Here is an 8579-nt window from a genome sequence, read left to right as displayed (position 1 = left end):
TTAAACCCCGCACCGGCGCGCTCCTGTCACTCTCAGCTTTTTTCTACCAACGCGTACCTGCCCTGCAATAAACCAGAGCCTGATTCGCAAACCAGTGTCTGAATGTTATTCAGAGGGAGGCAGCGCATGACATAAAGCTGAGAGTCATAAACTCAGCCTCGCCGAGCCCCACCGGACGACAACGAGCCGCGGGAGGAGTAGACGGCGAGAAGACCAGCAAGATGAGGCCGGAACGGCGCGGGCAAGGAGGGCGAGCCGCGCGGCAAGAGACAGAGGAGGACCGACCAAGGCCAGAGGCACCGCGGACTCCCGGAGCCATGGACGCCCACCCCACCCGACCCGAGCCTCAGCTCCAACCCCAAGGGGAGATGGCGACGGAGGCAACCCGACCGCGGGAGGGAGCAGCACGACTTCCGAAACCAGCGGAGGACCCCGCGCCCCACATCGCACCCCAGCAACGGGCGTGGAGCGACAGCCCCACGGCGCTCAACACGGAGGAGGACGACGGAGACACCCATCAGACGGCGGAGGAAGCGGACCCGCGGCAGAGGGACAATGAACCCCGCCGGCAACCCACCCCCGAGGACGCGCCAACGGAACCGGCCCCAGCGGCGGCGCGGGCTGTGGACGAGGAGGCACGAGCTGAACTCGCGGCCATGCGGGCTCAGCTGACGGAACTCCGGACCATGCTCCAGGCGCTTATGCCCCCCGCGCCACCCAACGACGTCCCTGCACAAGCCCACACCCCGAGCGAAGCATCGAACCCACACGGGCCAGCGGAGGGCCAGCAGACGGCACAGGCGGCCGACACCACACCCCGAGAAGCGAGAGGCGGGGCCGCACAAAACGCCCGGGCCCCAAAGGACTTCCCCATCTTCTTCGATGGGACCCCCACAAAACTCTCGTTTTTTGTGACCAACGCTAGGGAGTTCATGGGGAGGCACGGACACTCCTATGACTCCGAGGCCGACAAGATCGCCGCCGTGGCGATCAAACTCCAAGACAGGGCGGCGGACTGGTACGTCCAACTGTACGAGTCCAGCTCCCCCGCCCTCGCCACCTTCCCTGCTTTCATCAAAGAGATGAAAAACTACTTCGAAGACCCCCTAGCCAAAGTACGGGCGAAAAGCGCACTCCAAAGACTTAAACAGGGCACCCGCACGGTCCCTGACTACGCCCTGGAGTTCAAAGCCCTCGCGGGGAAGGTCAGCGACTGGTCCGAGACCACCCTGCTGGAAATGTTCAAAAGGGGGCTCAACCGCGACGTTCTCCAATGGGCCCTCTACCGCGACGACCCAGAAACGTTACACGGGTGGATCCACCTCGCGGGGAAAGCCGAACACGCGCACCGCACCTTCCTCATGACAACCACGGAAGACACAAACGATGCCGGGAAAAAGGTACCCGCACCACACGGGGGGATGGCCGGCCCCATATACCCAAAAAAGAAGTTCAACCGGGAGCCCTGCGGGAGGTGTGGCAAATTAGGGCACAGGACGGCGGATTGCTTCGCCAACCGACCGCCGACCAGCGCGCCCAAGCCCACCCCGAAAATTAGCCCCAAACCACCCAACCCGGGGCCGCCGCCTCACCGCCGAACGACCGTGGCCACAGCGACACCGAAAGAGGGCTGGGACGCTTACTGGGGGGAAGAGGACAATACCGACCCCGACCAGCCGGCGGGAAATGCTCCCCGCCTGCTCTGAGACGCGTGGCGAGGCAGGCGGTGGGACAGCAACGCGGACCACCTCAACGAAACGACAAAAGCTCCGTAATATTGGCAGCAATTCAACTCTCTACCGGCAACGGAGCCACCACGGCCGCGGCACTAGTGGACTCGGGGTGCTCAAAAAACCTCATCCACCCCGACCTAGTCGCCAAACTCGACCTCCGCTGCTTCCCCCTCCCCACGCCGCTGGCATTCCACCAGCTGGACGGCTCTACAGCGGGAGGGAAACCAGCCACGCTACAAACCGAGCCGGTCACCCTACAAATGGGCACTCACACCGAGCGCACATCGTTCGTAGTCACGCACATCGGACGGCCCATTGCAGTCCTGGGGATGCCATGGCTCGCGAAAAACAACCCGCGGATCAACTGGGCGACCCGCACCTTCACATTCGGCGACGGCGAGTATCGAGCACCAGTACCAGCTGGCAAAAGCAACCCCACGGTAGGACGAGCGGAGGCGACCACACAAGACAACGCCGCTACCACAGCAGACCTACCAGAACAATACGCCGACTTCTCCGAGGTCTTCGGAGAGGCAGAGGCGGACCAACTACCCCCCCACCGCAAGACGGATTGCCGGATCGACCTACTGCCCGACGTCCCCTTACCTAGACCAAAGATCTATTCGATGACCCCGAAGGAGATGGCAACCCTCCGGGAGTTCATCGATAAAAACCTAGACAGGGGATTCATAGAGCCAGCATGCTCACCGGTCGGAGCCCCCGTCTTATTCCGGGAGAAGAAAGACGGGACCCTACGGCTCTGCACCGACTACCGGGGCCTAAACGCGGCTTCCCTGTCCAACAAATACCCCTTACCCCTGGTGAAGGACATGCTCGCCCACCTGTCCACGGGCAAAGTCTTTTCCAAATTGGACCTTCGCGAGGTGTACTATCGCATCCGAATCAGGGAGGGGGACGAATGGAAGACGGCGTTTAACTGCCCCCTAGGCGCTTTCCAGTACAAGGTACTGCCCTTCGGACTCGCGGGGGCCCCTGGGGTGTTCATGCAGCTCATCAATGAGGTACTGCATGAACATCTGTTTAAAGGGGTCCTGGTCTACATCAACGACGTCCTTATTTACACAAAAACACACGAGGAACACGTAACCTTAGTCAGGCAAGTCCTCGACAAGCTCAGAAGGGCGCAGCTCTATGCGAAGCCTACAAATTGCGAGTTTCACAAAGAGCGCCTAGACTATTTGGGGTATCGAATCTCCGGGGACGGCATCGAAATGGACCCCGCAAAAGTCGAAGCGGTGCTAAACTGGGAGCGGCCCCGCAACAGACGGCAACTACAGAGCTTCCTGGGATTCGCGAATTTCTACAGGTCATTCGCCCGGGGGTTCGCTGAGATAGCCCTCCCCTTAACGGACCTCCTCAAAACCAAAGGGGTGGGGGACACCCGACGCGCCAAGAACCCAGGCACAGTGCTGAATTGGACTCCCGCGTGCCAGACCGCATTCGACAAGCTGAAAGCGCTGTTCACTACGGAGCCAATCCTCGCGCACCCGGACCCAGAACGGCCGTTCGTGGTCCAAGCCGACGCCTCAGACTTCTCCCTGGGAGCCATCCTGCTACAGAAAGACTCCACGGGGCTCCTGAAAACATGCGCCTACCTGTCAAGGAAGTTCTCCGAGACAGAGAGGCGATGGCACGTCTGGGAGAAAGAAGCCTTCGCGGTGAAATCGGCACTAGAGACATGGCGACACCTACTCGAGGGAGCCACCCAACCATTCGAGGTCTGGACGGACCACCGGAACCTCGAGGCCCTACGAACGCCTAGACGCCTTAGCCCAAAACAGGTCCGATGGGCCCAATTCTTCAGCCGCTTTGATTTCCAGCTGAAGTTCATGCCGGGCAAGAAGAACTTCCTGGCCGACGCCCTCTCCCGACTGCCCCAAGACGAAGAGCCCGCCCCAGACACCATTGGGACGGTCCTATCCGCCTCGCAACTGGGGATGGCCGTGACCACCCGAAGCGGCGCACGGAGGCAGCTCGACGCTACGGCGCAGCCGACGGCGGGACAACCGGCGACGGAAAGAAGCCAACCGCAACTACCAGGGGGAATGCGCACGGACCTCGCCGCCGCCCTCAAAACCGACCCCTGGTTCCTGGCGAACCCCGACAAGGTAACGATGGCGCAAGACCTGGCATGGGGGGAAGGCAGAATCTACGTCCCGGACTCGCAACGCCAGGCGATCTTGCATAGGTCACACGACGCCAAGCAAGCGGGACACTTTGGGTTCCTCAAGACCCTACACCTAACACGGCGCCAATTCTGGTGGCCCGCGCTCAGGCGAGACGTAAAAACCTACGTGGCGTCCTGCCCAACGTGCGCTAGGGCCAAACGGGCACCAGGCAAACCCGCGGGGCTATTGCAATGGGTGGCAGAACCCTCCCGCCCATGGGAGGAAATCTCTATGGATTTTATAGTGGACCTCCCACCCAGCCAGAAGAAAACGGCCATTTGGGTGGTGAAGGACTACTTCTCAAACAGGCCCACTTCATCCCCTGCACGTCGGTCCCATCCTCACAACAGCTAGCCAAACTCTTCCTCATCCACGTGTACAGGCTACACGGATGTCCCGCACGTGTGGTGACCGACAGGGGCACACAGTTCACCTCCAAATTCTGGCGGGCCTTCCTGAAGCTGACGGGGACCCAACAGGCCCTATCTACGGCTTGGCATCCTCAGACGGACGGAGCCACTGAGGTTCTTAATGCCACCTTAGAGCAATTTATACGATCATATACGAACTACCACCAAGACGACTGGGCTGAACTGCTCCCGTTCGCCGAAGTCGCATACAACAACGCCGTCCACACGAGCACGGGGAAAACTCCGTTCGAAGTAGTCTCGGGGCGCGACTTCGTCCCCATACCGGAGCTACCTCAACCCCCGGAACCCCAGGTGGACGCCAGCGACTGGGGACGGAAGATCGCGGAAGCATGGCCAGTAATCACGGCGGCGCTGAAGGAGGCACAGGCTGCTTACAAAGAGCAGGCCGACAAGCACCGGCGCCAACAACCGACGTTCCAGGCGGGGGATATGGCCTATCTATCCACCAAGTTCCTAAAGTCAACCCAACCCTCGAAAAAACTGGGGCCTAAGTACATCGGGCCGTTCCGAGTCACGCAAATAGTGAACCCGGTAGCAATACGCCTGGACCTGCCACACAACCTCCGGAGACTCCACCCGGTGTTCCACACCAGCCTCCTGAAACCGGCAACCACCTCCCGATGGCACCCAAGCACGCCACAGCCCGCACCGCTAATGATCGACGGGCAACACCACTTCGAGATAAGGGACATCCTCGACTCCCGCAAGCAACGAGGAACTCTACACTATCTGGTCAGGTGGAAACACTTCCCCCACCCGGAATGGGTGGCGGCGCACAACGTTAACGCGCCTGACCTGACCAGAGCATTTCACCGGGCATACCCCGACAAACCGCAACCAAGGTCAGCAAAACCAAACCCCCCCCCGCAGGCCCCCCCCGCCTCCCGTGCCCCAAGGGAAAGCCCCCCCCCCAAGCCCGCGACTTGGGTGGACCTTCCCCCCCCCGGGACTCACTCCCCCCGCCCCGGGCCCACGGGGTGGTGACAAACGATCGCCAGCACCCTCCCCCCGCCCCCCGGCCGCGGGGGAGTGGCAAGCAAGTCAACAGGGCAACCTGGGGGCAACGCCCAGGAGACACAACAAAGGCGACGCACTCTAAATAAGAAAAGAAGGGCCCTACCTGGAGCTGAGAAGCACCCGACCAGCCACGCCTCTCGCCTCGCCGAACTGAGCCAAACAAACAGGGTGTGGCTGGAGCATGCGCACGCCAGGTCAGGACCCGAGCATGCGCAGCACGAACACACCCTGGGAAGGCACGTGGCAGAGGGAGGAGCAAAGGGAGGGGCGACAACTACTCCGGCGGGAACTTTGAAAAAAAAAAAAAAAAATGTGGCGTTTTGACAGCTCCACGGGGAAAACCCAGAAAACCGGGGGAGAACACTATTCGAAAAGGGGGCAGTATGTCATGAGTGCCGTTGAGCTAAAGTCATCAGCGCAATGGCACACATGACAATGACAAGGAAATAGGGGAAGGGGTACAAGTTAAGTAGCCATCAACCCACAACGACTAACGGCTAACAAACAATAGCTAAACGGATCACGGAGCCACCCAAGCCATCAGCGGCAATACAACGGGGATCGCCCAGCTGAAAGCAATCAGCAGAAGAATGGAAACCTGATGATGGGCGATCCCGGAAACCCTCACCCACCGGCAGGGCAACGCATGGGACAAAGGGGGGCGACGTGACCGTGAGCGAGGGGGCGCTGACCGGCGCGGGGTATTTAAACCCCGCACCGGCGCGCTCCTGTCACTCTCAGCTTTTTTCTACCAACGCGTACCTGCCCTGCAATAAACCAGAGCCTGATTCGCAAACCAGTGTCTGAATGTTATTCAGAGGGAGGCAGCGCATGACAATATCTAGCTGATCTGTGGGTCTTCCCTAATCTCTTTAGTCTGATCCTAAATTGTGCAAGAAGAAGTTCGTGATCTGAACTACAGTCAGCTCCAGGTCTTGTTTTTACTGACTGTATAGATTTCCGCCACCTTTGGCTGCAAAGGATGTATTTAATCTGATTTCGTTGTAGTCCATCTGGTGAAGTCCATGTATAAAGCCGTCTCTTAGGTTGTTGGAAGAGAGTGTTTGTTATGCAGAGTGAGTTGTCTTGGCAAAATTCTATCAGCCTATGTCCTGCTTCATTTTGTTCTCCTAGGCCATGCTTACCTGTAATTCCAGGTGTCATTTGACTGCCCAGCTTAGCATTCCAGTCTCCTGTGATGAAAACAATGTCTCTTTTAGGCATATTGTCCAGTAGGTGCTGCAGATCCTAATAGAAGTGATCTACTTCAGCTTCTTCAGGATCTGGGGTTGGGGTTTATATTTGGATCACTGTGATGTTAGATGGCTTGCCCTGAATTCGAATTGAGATCATTCTATCATTTTTTGGATTGTATCCAAGCACTGCTTTAGCCACTTTACTATTAATTATGAAAGCTACTGCATTTCCTCTGTGGTCCTCTTCTCCACAGTAGTAGATCTGGTGGTCATCTGATGTGAAGTGACCCATTCCAGTCCATTTCAGTTCACTGACACCTAAAATGTCTATCTTTAATCTTGACATCTCACCAATAACCACATCCAATTTGCCCTGGCTCATAGATCTTACATTCCAGGGTCCAATGGTATGTGGATCCTTAGAACATCAGATTTGCCGTTCACCACAAGCACCGTCGGCCGCTAGCCGTCCTTTCGGCTTTGAGCTAGCTGCGTCATCACATCTGGGGCTAGTTGAATGTATCCTCTGTTCCTCCCCAGTAGCATGTTGACCATCTTCCTACCTGGGAGTCTCATCTTCTTATGTTATACCGACATATCTCTGGTTGTACTGATCCATTTAGTTTTCATGGCAAGAATACTGGGGTGGGTTGCCATTACTTTCCCCAGGAATTGCATTTAGTCTCTCCTCTCTGACATGACCTTCCTGTCTTGGGTGGCCCTTCACGGTTTAACTCATGGCATCATCGAGGTGCTCAAGCTCCAGCACCACGACAAGGTAACGATCCTTTGCTGAAGACTTGTGTGATAATATATATATATATATATATATGTGGTAAATGTTTTCCTATGGTTGTTCTTGTTTGAACACAACGTTATCTATCTATCTATCTATCTATCTATCTATCTATCTATCTATCTATCTTTCTATCTATCTATCTATCTATCTATCTATCTATCTATCTATCTATCTGTCATGTATCTATCTATTTACTGGATTTATGGAGGAAGGGGAGATATAACACTCTTCTGGAGCCCTTCTCATTTTTGCTGGGAAATTTGGCAGCAGTTTTCTTTTAAACAAATTTGATAAGATTCTTATCTATCCCATAGGCAATCAACTTCTCCAACTCAGGTCCAGCATCTCTGTTAAACAGGAGCTATACTCACAACAATTCTCTGAAGAGTTTTAGCCAGGAAAGGGATTTCTCCAAAGGCAACCTGAAAGTCCATTGATGCATAGGATTTAAACGTGTTAAACCTAGGTTTACCTGAACCAAGCCTAACACTTTATTTATTTATTTATCCAATTTGTATAGCAGCCCATCTCAAGCCAGTTATTCTGGGCAGCAAAACATCATAAAAACAATAAAAACAGTTAAAACACAATACAGATATTTAATGGATTCATTCTATTAAGTCAGTCTGTGTGCTTTATGTTCCAGGGACAAATATAATCTATATATACAATACATACATACATACATACATACATACATACATACATACATATATATATATATATGTTTTTTTCAATATCAATGCATATTATATTAGCATATGTTTGCTTTCCTTATTGATCTTATGTACTGTAGTTTCCATGTTAGTTTCACAAACTTGTAATGACAAAATCAGCTACTTCTTAGGGTAGAATGTGAAATGAGCTTTTGCAATATATCTTTGTTGTATTTTGATCATGAAAGAGTTCTTTCTTAGCACAGAGGAAAGCAGGGTAGTATCTGCATAGGTTAACTAACAGGGCAAAGCCAAAAAAGGATAAACATTTTCATTTATAACAGTCTTGATAATAAGTTTCTTATAATCATAACACAAATCAAATGGGGTAGAATTACTTTATTTTAGCTAGTTAGATTTTTTGGAAATATATACTCAGATTTAGGCAAACAGATTTGTATTGTGAATCCAGACCATAACAGAACATTCCTAAGAGTTATTAATAACAAAGAAATAATTGGAAGCAAAATAATGTGTGTATCCTCTGTTTTTGATGGA

General features: G+C 54.3%; 1 pseudogene; it reads right to left on the bottom strand.

Moving 5' to 3' along the window:
* Positions 1-6231: 6231 nt before the first annotated feature.
* LOC134501932 (craniofacial development protein 2-like) lies at positions 6232-7152 on the bottom strand (annotated as a pseudogene).
* Positions 7153-8579: the final 1427 nt, after the last annotated feature.

The sequence above is a fragment of the Candoia aspera genome, chromosome 8 (genome assembly GCF_035149785.1).
Source record: "Candoia aspera isolate rCanAsp1 chromosome 8, rCanAsp1.hap2, whole genome shotgun sequence".
NCBI classification, from domain to species: Eukaryota; Metazoa; Chordata; class Lepidosauria; order Squamata; family Boidae; genus Candoia; species Candoia aspera.
Note: the sequence above shows the minus strand (reverse complement) of the source record. Positions and strands in the feature narration are given on the sequence as shown.